Source organism: Carlito syrichta, unplaced genomic scaffold, assembly GCF_000164805.1.
Source record: "Carlito syrichta isolate Samal-C Ts95f unplaced genomic scaffold, Tarsius_syrichta-2.0.1 Scaffold315354, whole genome shotgun sequence".
NCBI classification, from domain to species: domain Eukaryota; kingdom Metazoa; phylum Chordata; class Mammalia; order Primates; family Tarsiidae; genus Carlito; species Carlito syrichta.
The window spans coordinates 186,084-199,605 of NW_007259450.1; the positions used below are offsets into that span (position 1 = coordinate 186,084).

The 13,522-nt window shown below is 38.8% G+C and overlaps 1 pseudogene; it reads right to left on the bottom strand.

Annotated features, from left to right (window-relative positions):
- Positions 1-10,591: 10,591 nt before the first annotated feature.
- LOC103275173 lies at positions 10,592-12,056 on the bottom strand (annotated as a pseudogene).
- Between the last annotated feature and the right edge of the window lie 1,466 nt (positions 12,057-13,522).

Sequence of the window (13,522 nt, forward strand, 5' to 3'; positions counted from 1 at the left end):
TTTCTTGTTCTTTTCAAATGTTTAAGTTACAATTAAATTCAATGTTTTTCTTTTATAGTAAAATCTTAGAAAGATATATATCTAAGTTTTAAGTTAGTTTGTATGTAATTTAATATTTTAAATAAGTTCAAATTTTTGGTTAAATTTTTCTTTTTTCTCTTACTATTTTAATATTTATTTTTATAGAAAGGCAGTATAGCAAAAACATGGCCTGCAATATGGCAAAAATATGGCTTGGGTTTAAATCCTGGCTCTAAAACTTATTAGCTCCACAACTTAGGCATTTAGTATTAATAGTAGTGTTTACCACTAATGAGTTTTGATCTTAGTAGTTTTTATTTATTAGAATAAGGATTGTTATGTAAGAGTTTTTTTTTATTTTGGGGGTATACTTTTTATAAGTATATTGAGATGATCATATGATTTCTGTTATTAGTGTAGTAATATGATAACATTAAATTAATATATTTTTAAGTATTAAGATGTCTTTGCGACCTGGCTCGGTGGCTCAGCCTGTAATCCCAGCACTTTGGGAGGCCGAGGAGAGTGGATCGCCTGAGTCCATGGGTTCAAGACCCACCTGGGCAACTAGGCGAGACCTCATTTCTACAATAAATCAAATATTAGCCAGGCGTGGTAGCACATGCCTGTAGTTCCAGCTATTTGGTAGGCTGAGGCAGAAGGATCCCAGAGCCCAGTAGGTCGAGGCTGTGGTGGCCGGGAGTGTGCCACTGCACTCCAGTCTGGGCAACAGAGTGAGACTCCAACTAAAAAAAAGATATCTTTGCAATCTTGGAATAAACACAATAGTTTATCTGTGTATCTATCTATTCAATTTGTCAATATTTTATAGGAGAATTTTTTTTATTGAGACAGGATCTCACTCTGTTGCCTTGGCTAGAGTGCAGTGGCACGATCATAGCTCACTGTAACGTCAAACTCCTGGGCTTAAGAAATCCTCCCCCCTCAGCCATGCGCCACCATACCCAGATAATTGCTAATGTTTTTGTAGGGACTAGATCTCACTATGTTGCCCAGGCTAATCTCAAACTCCTGAGCTCAAGTGATCTCCCTCCTCAACTTCCCCAAGTACTGGGATTACAGGCATGAGCCACTGTGCCAAGCCCTTATATGAGAATTTTTAATCCATGTTTATGAGAAAGATTGGCCTGAGATTTTTCTTTCTCATAGTGTCCACATTTGTGCTGTATATAGAGTATATACTCCAAAAAAAAATGAATTGTGGAGTGTTCCCACATTTTTTACTGACACATAATAGTTGTACATATTTATGGGGCACATGTGATATTTTGATACATACACACAATATGTGATAATCAAATCAGGTGTTTAGGATGTTCATCACCTCAAACATTTATCATTTCTGTGTTAGGAACACTTCAAATATTCACTTCTAGCTTTTTAAAATATTGTATTTTTAAAAAATACAATAAAATATTAACTATAGTCACCCTATTGTGCTATTGAACACTAGAACTTCTTCCTTCTAATTGCATATTTATACCCATTAACCAAACTCTCTTCAATCTTTCCAACTCCTGCCACTCTTCTCAGCCTCCAGTAACTATCATTCTACTCTCTACCGCCATGAGATCAACTTTTTAGTTCCCACGTATGAGTAAGAACATACGATATTGTCTTACTGTCCTGGCTTATTTCACTTAATATGTTGACCCCTAGTTTCTTCCATGTTGCTGCAAATGACAAGATTTCATTCTTTCCAGGGCCAAATCGTATTTCATTGTATATATGCCACATTTTCTTTGTCCATTGCCATTGATGGGTACTTAAGTTGATTCCATATCTTGGCTATTGTAAATAGTGCTGCAGTAAACATGAGGGTACAGGTATCTTTTTGATACACTGATTTCCTTTAACTTAGATAAATATCCAGTAGTGGGATTGCTGGATTGTGTGGTAATTCTACTTTCGGTTTTTTGAGAAACTTCCACACTGTTTCCATACTGGCTGTACCACCAATAGTATATAAGAATTCCCTTTTCTCCACATCCTTGCCAGCATGTGTTTTTGTTTGTTTGTTTTACTTTTGATTCCAACTGGGGTGAGATGATACATCATTGTGGTTTTGATTTGCATTTCTCTAATAAATAGTGATGTTGAGCAGTTTTTCATATATCTGTTGGCCATTTGTAGGTCCTCTTTTGAGAAATGTCTTTACAGATCTTTGGCCCACTTTTTCATGGAATTATTTGGGGTTTTTTTGTTTTGTTTTGTTTTGTTGCTACTGAATTATTGAACCTTTGTATATTCGGGATATTAATTCCTTGCAAATATTACATTGCATATATTAAATACATTGCAAATATATATATATTTTTGAGTTGGAGTCTCACTCTGTCACCCAGACTAGAGTGCAGTGGCTGCTCCCGGTCATCGCAGCCTCGACCTGCTGGGTTCCGGCGATCCTTCCACCTCAGCCTTCCAAGTAGCCAGAATTACAGGTATGCGCTACCACACCCGGCTGATTTTTTGATTTATTGTAGAGATGAGGTCTCGCTGCCCAGGCAGGTCTCGAACCCGCGGGCTCAGGCCATCCACTCACCTCAGCCTCCCAAAGGCGTGGGATTACAGGCTGAGCCACCGAGCCCAGTTCACATTGTAAATATTTTCTCTCATTCTATAGGCTGTCTCTTTATGGCACAGATGCTTTATAGTTTAATATAGTCCTATTTATCACTATGTTGCCCAGGCTAATCTCAAACTCCTGAGATTATTTTAGTTTTTGCTACCTATGCTTTCAATGTCTTAGCCTGAATAAAATCTGTGACTGGATCAAAGTCCTGAAGCATTTTCTTGATGTTTTCTTCTAGTAGTTTAAAGTTTGAGGGTCTTACATTTAAGTCTTAGATTTTGAGTTGATTTTTTATATGGTAAATGATAGGGGTCTAGTTTCATTCTTTTGCATGTGGATATTCCACTTTCCCATGCATTCCACTTTCCCATGTATTAAAGAGATAGTACTTTCCCCAATGTGTGATCTTGGTGCCTTTATAAAAAATCAGTTGGTTCCAAATATGTGGATTTATTTCTGGGTTTTCTATTCTGTTCCATTGGTCTATGTGTCTGTTTTCATAAGTTACCAGGGTTTTTTTGGTGATTACAGTTTTGTGGTATATTTTGGAGTCAGTATAATCTCTAGCTTTGTTCTTTTTGCTTAGAATTGCTTTAGCTATTCAGGGTATTTTGAGGTTCCATACAAATTTTAAGATTGTTTTTTTCTATTTCTGTGAAGAATGACAGTCGAATTTTGATAAGGATTGCATTAAGTCTATACATTGCTTTGAGTAGTATGGGTACTTTTTTTTTTTTTTTTTTTTTTTTTTTTGAGTTGGAGTCTCACTCTGGCGCCCAGACTGGAGTGCAGTGGCTGCTCCCGGCCACCGCAGTCTCCACCTGCTGGGCTCCGGCGATCCTTCCGCCTCAGCCTTCCAAGTAGCTGGAACTACAGGCATGCGCTACCACGCCCGGCTGATTTTTTTTTTATTTATTGTAGAGATGAGGTCTTGCTGCCCAGGCGGGTCTCGAACCCGCGGGCTCAGGCAATCCACTCACCTCAGCCTCCCAAAGGCGCGGGATTACAGGCTGAGCCACCGAGCCCGGCAGTATGGGTACTTTAATGATATTAATTCTCCCAATCTATGAGCATTGGATTACTTTCCATTTGTTTGTGTCCTTATCAGTTTCTTTCATCAATTTATTTTAATTTTCCTTGTGGAGCTCTTTCATCTCCTTAAATTTATTCCTGGGAACTTGTGGGGGTTTTTTGTACCTATTGTAAATGGGATTGCTTTATTTCTTTTTCAGTTGATTTGTTGTTGGTATTTAGAAATACTACTGAGTTTTGCTTGTTGATCTTGTGTTCTGCAACTGTTCTGAATTCTTTTATCAGTTCCAAGATATTTTTGATAGAGTCATTAGCTTGTTCTATATATAAGATCATGTCACTCTGCAAACAGAATCAGTTTGACTTCCTCTTTTCCAACTTGGAAGCCTTTTATTTGTTTCTTTTGCCTGATTTCTCCACCTAACACTTTCAGTACTATATTGAATAAGAGTGGTGAAAGTGGATGTCTTTGTCTTGTTCTACTTCATAGAGGAAAGGCTTTCAGTTTTTCCCCATCAATATTATGTTAGTTGTGGGTTTGTAATATATAGTCTTTATTGTGTTGAGATATGCTCCTTCTATGCCTAATTTTTTGAGAATTTCTATATTGGAGAGATGTTCAATTTTACTAAATGCTTTTTCTGTATCTATTGGGTGATCGTATGGGTTTTTTCCTTCATTCTGTTGGTGTAAGGTATCAACTTACATGATCTATGTATGTTGAATAATTCTTGCATCCCTAGGATAAATTCCACATGGTCATGGTGTACTGTGTTTTTGATGTGCTGTTGAATTTGGTTTGCTAGTATTTTGTCAGGAATTTTTGCATCTAGGCTTATTTGGAATATTTAACTTTAGTTTTCATTTTTCATTATTAATAGCCTTAAAGGGAAAACTACCCAACTGTCCATTAATGGTAGGACTGGTATTAAGAACTGGTATTTTCATGAAATGGGATGTTACACAGCTGTGAATATAAGCTAAAAAGAGCAATGTGCAACAACATAGACACACCTTAGAAACACAGTGTTGAAAAGAGAAGCCAAATATTATAGAACAATGGATGATTATACATGTAAATTTCAAATACATGTAAAGTGAAATTATTTGCTTGGGGATATTTCCTTGGGAGGTAAACTATAGAGGAAAGCATTATAGTAAACACTATAAAAGTCAAGGTAGTGATTCATTATAGTAAACACTATAAAAGTCAAGATAGAGATAAGGAGGCATGTGGAGGGCTTTGGGGTGCTGGAAATGTTATTGTGACTTGGGGAGTGGTTACATGGGCGTTTTCTTTTAAACAGTTCATTAATATAATCTGTAAATTTCTGTCATGCATTTTTCTGTATGTTTTTTATTGCATAGTAAAAGTATTTTAAAATAAATAAACACACAATGATACAAGACTCATTGGGTATTTCTCTTGGATCTCTGGGTCCTGTCTTCATTTAACTAATTTGATTGATAAATATCACCACCAACAATTAACACACATACTGCTCAAAGATCCAGAGGAAAAACAGTCAAACTATGATGCATCAGATTTCTCATATCCTGCCCAAAGACTGTTGTTATCAAACACTTCAACCATACCTGGTGAAATCCTGGTGCAGAATCATTCGAAATACAGATAGTGCTGCCAGGCAGCGGGTGATGGGGTATTTGAAAAGCGTCTTGAAAGTGAAGAGAGAAGAAATATTATTTTACAGTTAAGATTAAAAATATCAACCAGTTATAATCTCCCCTCTAGGAAAGTCCATTTATTCATTTCTTAATTCTTCTAGTATGCATCTATTGAGCATGAGTTTCATAAGTGATATGTGCCAGGTGCTGTTGAAAGAATGCAGAAAGAGTGAAATAACATTCTATCTCCTATGGAGAATACATAATAATAGGGAGGATAAAGCAGGATTCAAATGATAAGGCAGGTTTGGTAGATGTCATAAGAGAGATTGGAAGGAAGTTCTGTAAGAACATAGCAGAAGGAAGTGTTCCTTCTTATTGTGTGGTCCAGGAAGCTTGGTGGAAGATGTACCATTTAGTCAGGAAATTAGCAAATGGATACAGTGTCTACAGGCAGAAAAAGAGGGAAGCTTTTGGACATGGAAGAAATAACAAGAAGCAAAGTCTCAGGAAGTGAAAAAACATTTCAGTCAAATCAAATAATATATCTTATTTAGATCCATTGGAGAGGAACAAGAACAAAATGTATGAAGATTGAAGTTAGTTGGAGCCAGATAATTTAGAGTATAAAATGTCTAGTGTTCATGATTATTTAATTAGAAGAGGGAGTCTTCTCAAGTATCAAGTCAGGGTGTAGCTACTCTAAGAGAGTGAGGAACCGTAAAGAGGTAAGAATGCAGGTTTGAGGATCAGCCTGGTCTACATTCATATCCTGTTACTTAATTTACAATTTTTTTTGCAATTCTTTTCTCTAATCTGTAAAATGAGAATATTGATGTAGTCTTTGTAGAAGCATGTGAGGTATAATGAGCACTTTAGGGAAAATCTGGTTGCATTCTCAGTCCCTCTCTTCCCGAACCCAATCAGCTTTTAATCTCTGGATTTGACCATTGTAATATCTCACATTTATGACCTCTTTTTAAGTATGCCTCTTCTCCCTGGCATACTGCTCCCATCCCAAAGGATGCCTTTTAATGTTCTGTAAGACTCACTCCCATGCCAGTTATGTATATGTGTGTAACCTCACCCCAGAATAGAGGGTTGGATTGATGACTTGGTAACAGACAATTGCCTTAGTCTGGATCACTCTGCCTTTAGTTGATCTGGCCTAGTCATCGGGGAATGAAGGATGTCAGTCCAGGAATGCTGTAGGTTCCATGTTTGACTCTGTGCATGTGACGAAGCAAGAGCAATTCTACACACAGAAAGAAGAGAGCACGTCTACAGAGAAAAGCAGATGAGACACCAAAGCTGCCTTGATTCCTGGCATCTTTCTGGTTCGTGTCTCAGATCCTTGTCAAGCTCAGCTACCTTTCTGCAGTATCATGAAATGTCCCAATGTTTCCCTCCCATATATTCCTTTTTCCATTAAGCTACACTGAAGTGGGTTTTTGTTAAAAAGAGCCAAGGGAACTCTGCTTATTAGGCAAGGATTAGAGATCATATGTATCCAGGGCATTTTTCACAGCTTGGTTCTAAGTTAGTACTCAGCAAGTGTGGGCTCTGGCTATTAATATTCAAATTTTGTTCTAACTCATCTTGGAGCTTTGTAGCTTTCAGTAGGAGTGTGGAGCAGAAAGCCGAGTTCTCTTGCAACAGTAATATGCATTTTCTTCAAACTTGCATTTTGATCTGATTCTGATACAACAGTGCTGATTCAATGCTCCACACTTTGAGAAGCCCAGAGCCAGGGTTATCTTATGTTCATGAGCTACTGTGCTTAAAACAATATTTCTCAGCAGGATTCAGCTTTGGACCTGGAAATGTATGTTTCTTCTGGGAGTGTTTTGATATTGGAAGGTTAGTCTTCTTACCTGTACCATGACCTTGGGGTCAAATTGAGACAGATGATGGATGAATACTGTAGAACCTGCCACCCATGCTTCAAGTAGGGACCCCAAGACAGCCAGAATCCAGCCTGAGTCCAACAGGCACCAGAAGACATCAAAAGTCTTCAGTTGCAATAATTTCCTGCTAATTCCAAAATGCAGTCACCTCAACTGTGTTATTATGGGATAGGGATATGATGAAGGGCTGAGGACTCTGTTCTCTGACTCTGTTCAGCTAGGGACCTACCCTGTTCTCTCAGTTCATGTGTTTTCAGCAGGACTTTAGGCCACCACCACCCCAGATCTTAAAGGTATACTTCCAAATCACATCGCTAATCACATGCAAATGAAACTGTTTCATTCATACTGTCTTCCTTGAAATGATTCTCTTCTGCTGTTCTATTTGTACCTAGAAGCATCATCACTGTCCAAACCAGATTCCTGGGAGTCAACCTTGACTTCTCTGATCTCCCATGTCTAGCCAAAAGATCCAGTCCACTCTCACCTGAAATCGCAACTGTGTTAACTTCTTTCATGTTTCTACCACCTGGTCTGGCCACTATCATCTTATACCTGGATTATTCCAAGAGCTTCTAGCTGGTCTTTGACAAATCCATTCTAACTTTCTCCAACCCAGTCTCCATCCTGCTGCTACAGTGACCTTTCAAAATACAAATCTGATCAGGTCTTTCTTTCACTAAAGAACTTTTGTTTTTCTAATAAGGTACAAATTCTATGTCAAGGCCCGCCAGACACTGTATAATCTAAATGCTGTTCCCGTTTCCAACTCTTACTATTGGCCCTTCAACCGACACCATGAGCACCAGCTATTCTCAAGTCTCTGCAGTTCCTTGAAAACCGCTTTCTATATGGTTTTTTCCTTGCACATACAGTTCAACCTGCCCAGAAAGCTCTCCTTTCTCTCACCTTCATCTCTCTAGGGGATTCGCTATTCTATTGTTATAATTGATACAAATACCCACTGCCTCCTGTTCTGGCAAACACATGAAGACTTCTCTGCCCCCTGTTCTGATTAATAAGTTAATAAGTTGGAAAATACTTAGAATTTTCTCTGTTCTGTAATTACCAGTTGGAGAGGAGAAGGAGAGGGGATGGAGAGGTTTGGTATAAAGTTGACTGAATGATTAACCCAAGGCCAGAGCTTCAGCTTCTATGTATTGTTTGTTCTGGGCAAGCAGCAACAGCTTGGCACACCTTCATTTCAGATATTTCCTTCCCTTGTAGTTTGCAGCCGGGAAACTCCAAGTCTGATTTGCCCATAATGGGGGAGAAGAGAGGCTCTGTCACCTCAGTCCACCCTGCTAGAATATCTTTCCCCACAAAGCTATAGAGCCATTGTCAGGAACGCAATGGCTTGTGTGGCTTGCAGAATGCCTTCTGTCTCCATCCACATTTCTTTCACATCTCCTTTGAAGATACTCAGGACCCAAATGTGTCCCTCTTGTTGTTCTGAAGCTTCTGTCAGCAAACATTTTAAATTCTCTGCCTCTACCTGTCAGACAACAAATGTCTCAATGAAAGACAGTGGAAGAAAGAAACAGGATGGAGTCACTGTTATTTCTTTACACACACACACACACACACACACACACACACACACACACACACACACACACGCTGCTCGCCCCAGACCTGGGATCCACAGGTGTCCTCTTTTCTACCTTGAAGGAAGGCAGGGATGTAAAGCAAGCCCATGGCTGTGTTTTGCCATTTTTGGGAAGCCTGTGGTCCCACTGGTGAAGAGGATAGCCATTGGGTCCATGGTCTTTGACTTAATACAGGTGTGGTCTGAGGATGCTGATCTGTAAAGGAATTCAAGAACAAACAAGGAAAGTTGTTTTTGCTGTTTGTTCCATCTTCTGGGGAAGCAAAATAAACCACATGAGGCATGGACAGAAAACTGGGACTTTGTAACACTGGAGGAAAAACTGTCTCTCCTGGTGTTAGGCATCCAACTGTATAAATGGGAAATTTGGATGAGTGGACTAGCTTTTTTTTTTTACTTAAAAAATTGGGAAAATAAAATGATTAAAAACTATTTTACAAACACTTAATTACACAACTCTGACTATGATCAAGGCAATGCTCTAAGTGATTTACAAATATAAACTCATTTAATTCTCTGAGCAATCCTAGGAATTGAGTACTATTCTAATCTTACCAATTTTTCAGAAAAATAAACTGAGGCTCAGAGAAGTTAGACAGCTTACCCAAAGATATACAGCTAGCAAATGGCAGAGCCAGAGTTCAAACACAGACTGAGCCATAGTTTTTACTCTTAATTATACTGCCAAGTCTCTTTAGTTGTTTTTTTGGTTTTATATAAACTAGTTTTATAGGAATTAAGTTCTGTTGTCTCAGTGATGGGGGTTGAAGAAGAGAGAGTGAGGGAGAATGAGAGTAAAAGAAATCTATATAATTCCTGCACACAATGTATGCCTCCAGTGGCATGAATTCGAGATGACAGATAGAATCTGTGGTTCCCTCAGTGTTCCTTGATTTTCAGGAGTTTCTCCTAGACGGAGGGGCTCTTGTGCCTAATATAATTGTAAATCCAAGTATTCTGTGGTAGTAAAAGAAACTGCAACAAATTCCAATGCTGGAGAAAGCACTGGCTCTGCTGTTCTTGCTAAGAAATGGTACATACTGATTTTGGGCAATTTGAGAGATTTTCAAGAATATTCTTTATTTTAAGCTGTTTCATTAAATTGTCTGATTTCAGAATCTAGTATAATATGTGACTGGGTTGTAATGTTTGTCTTTTGGGGTTCACATAAAGAACTTTTAAAAGCTCAGGAGTTACTCCAAGAAAACAAATCCCGCATGTGTAAATGTGAGACATGCCTGAAGGCTGAAGATCAGAGTTTTGGATGTAGAAGGATCTTTCTCAACTCCAACATTTCCTTAATTTTGGCTGCAAGGTGACTCTCAAGGCAGCTAGTCCCTGGGAGATGGAAAGTGTGTATTCCCAGAGCTGCCTGCCAGCCATGGCTAGACATTCCATTTTTCTTGAAATCTCAAGTTGCACCTTAAAAATTTTTTAACCTTCATTCAACTTCTTCATATATTATTTTATATAAAAGTAAGATTTTAGATTTCCCACCTATAAGAAATATGGATCACAATAACTCCCTGGCTTTACAAATCTCTTAGACACAGTCCCAGGTGTGAGTATAGTATAATGAGAGGAGCATAAAAGATGAGCTTCCTGTAAAAGGTTCAACTTTTGCAGATAAAGCAACTGAGAGCAAACAAAAGAGGGGAAGGAACTAGCCTAGAGTCATGCAAAAACTCAGTGACATCATTGGGAAGAGATGCTTCTTACCACAAACTGCTTGTCTCTCACCACTTGGGAGTACATGGCTTTCTCCTACCTGTCCCCAGAGACCATATTCATCAGGCCAAAAACTCACTTCACGAGTGATCGAAAGTCCAGCTACCCTTTGCGGCTGTGATCAGACACCAGGAGCTTGATTTTCACAGCAGGGCACTCAGAAGCCACAGAGTCCACCTCTGGGGCAAGAATATCTGTGGTCATGATGCTTTTGGCTTTAAACACTTGTAGTCGGTAGAGAATGTCCTTGGCATTTAACAGGGTTGCTCCTGGCATGAAGATAATCCCTGAGAATGAGAAAGGAACTGCTTGTTTGATTTCGTCTTCACAACCGTGGGCTTTAGATTGGGCTTGTCTGCATAGAAACTCTTAACATTTTACTATACATAGGATGGTCCAGAGACCAATAGTAGCACTGCTACCTAGGATTCAGGATCTCATACCCTGTGCCAAACCTACTGAATTGCTATCTGCATTTTAACAAGTTTTACAAGTGATTCCTATCCACATTAAAATTTGGAAAGAGAAATGTCATAACTACCAACTTGCTCAAGTGTTGAAACATTATAATTGATGATGGGACAAACCAACTTCGTACACCTCCTGAAGAGCTGCACTGAGGAAGACACAGTACTGCCCTAATAGTACTCTTTCCAAATATTTTTAGCACAAATATCATACTAATGGGTCAGAAATACAAATTTTAGGTACATTCTGCAAAACAACTGGCTTGGATCTTTTAAAAATGTCATTGCATGCAGAAAAGCCTAGGAGGTTATTCTACATGAAAGGAGACTGAGGAGATATGGCAACTAAATGTAACGCATTATTCTCAGTTGAGGTCTGGGTTTTTTAAAAGTTTTAAAGACATGAGAGTGGGAGACAGAGCACACTCAAATGTGGAAGAATGCTAGCAGTTAATGAATCTTTCGAAAAGTGAGAATGTCTGAGACTGCAAGAAAAGTGTGTGTGTGTGTGTGCGTGCATGTGTATATGTGTGTGTGTGGGAGAGAAAGAATATATGACATTGCACTTGAGAGTGTATTAATGTGAGAGTTTGAGGGAGAGAGTAAGAAAGAGTAAGATAATTTGTGAAGGAATGTGAGGAAGAGGAGACTATCAAGAAAAAAGAGAGTAAGCAGAAAAGAAAGCATTTGTCTCTAACTGAACAGTCATCCTCAGAAGCCATGCAGGCTTTCTCTGTAGTCCTAGTACAGGATCTGAGGCTAGACCTTCCAAGCTGCATTGATGCAAGTCTGGATAATATCCCCGGACCAACTGTCTCTAGCCCAGCTTTGAGATCCACTGGAAACTCCATGCATCACTGACCTGTTCGGATGCAGCCTACACTCACCATCCACCACTCAGGCACTCGGGGCAGAATCAAGGCCAGACCATCTCCTGGTTGAAGACCACAGGTGTGTGTGAAGACATTGGACACACTGTGAGTTAGGTCTGTCATCTCTCTAAAGCTCCACTTTACTTCATCCCCTTGGTTATTCACCCACCAAAAGGCTGGATTTTGACCTCTCTTGCCCTCCTGAACAAAATCACGCACCGTGTATTACTTCCTGCTTTAAAGGAAAAGGGCACTTATTTGACTAATCCACAGCCATAGTCACATTCCAGTGTGAGCATAGCTCAGGACTGAGATTTCATTTAAAACATTTATAGAGTCAGGAGAAATTGGAGAATGAGGTGAGATCCAGCAAACTTCTTCTGGCCTACTGTAGAGTATAAATAGCCTTTACATTGTCTACTGAACATTTAAATCTCCATTTTGCCCTGTGTCCGCATTATTCCCATATGGACAATGGGTTTTGATCCTCAGATTTCTCACCTATAAAGCGGGGACAACAATGCCACCTAGAATGTAGTATAATTTCAATTAGCAAAGCACATACAGTACCTGGTACATAGTAAGTGCTCAATGAATATTACTATTGTCATACCAAAATAAAATAAAAGTGTCTATTTAATTGATGAGTATATTAATTTTTAAAAAACAGAGATACTTCTAGAGATGAGGATCGCAGCATAGCATACTAGGAAGTCCCACACCCCTTTTTCCCCACATCAACTTCAAATAAACAACAACAGATAGTCTAAAATAGTTTTGTGTATGTGTGTGAGTTCTAGAAATAAGTCAAGTGTCTGTACCAACCCCCCAAAAAAATCTCAAACATGAAAAAGCAATAATTAAAATGCTAGGACATTTTTAATGTATTGGTTCCCCTTGCCACATACCCTTCCTGATGTGCTGCAGTACAGTGGCTCATTTCTTGGGACAGAAAGAAAAGAGTGGAACTTGTTTGCAATATTTTGGTTTGTCCAGGGGCTGCCTGAGAAACTGATTTCTGTCTTGTATGACTTGGAGGTCAGATGCGAACAGTGGCATAGTTTGAATATCAAGTTGAGGTCTATAAAAGCAGTGACCACAGTGTGGGAAACCTGAGACCCGTGGCACCTAAGCACAACAAACTATAGGAAGAGGAACCCAATTTACCATCTAAGGCCTCGAGAAGAAGCAGGGATGAGACTTTTAGAGAATCAAGACATTTAAAGACAGCCATGTATATGAGAAAATTGAGGCACAGGGAGGGATACACACACAGGTCAGAGAAAGAAAAATGCTAGAAAAGGCCTAAGAAGATCTTACATCCTTACTGGGAGGATTGGTGAAGGTCTTCCAATACATGGAACCAGTCTGAGAGAAGTGGCTGTTTTTTTGTTTTTGTTGTTGTTTTTCCTCACATACCTGATTTCCAACAAAAGATCACAAGGCAAAAAAAAAAAAAAATATGCCCTAATCAGGAGATGAAAATAAATCTTCAGAAACCAACCATAAAGAAACAGAGGCTTCAGTTATTGGAAAAATATTTTTGAACAACTGCCTTAAATATGCTCAAAGAGCTAAAGAACAACACAAACACAGGCTAAAATAAAATCAGAAAAACTATATATGAACAAAATAATATAAACAATGAGCATTTTAAAAAAGAAACT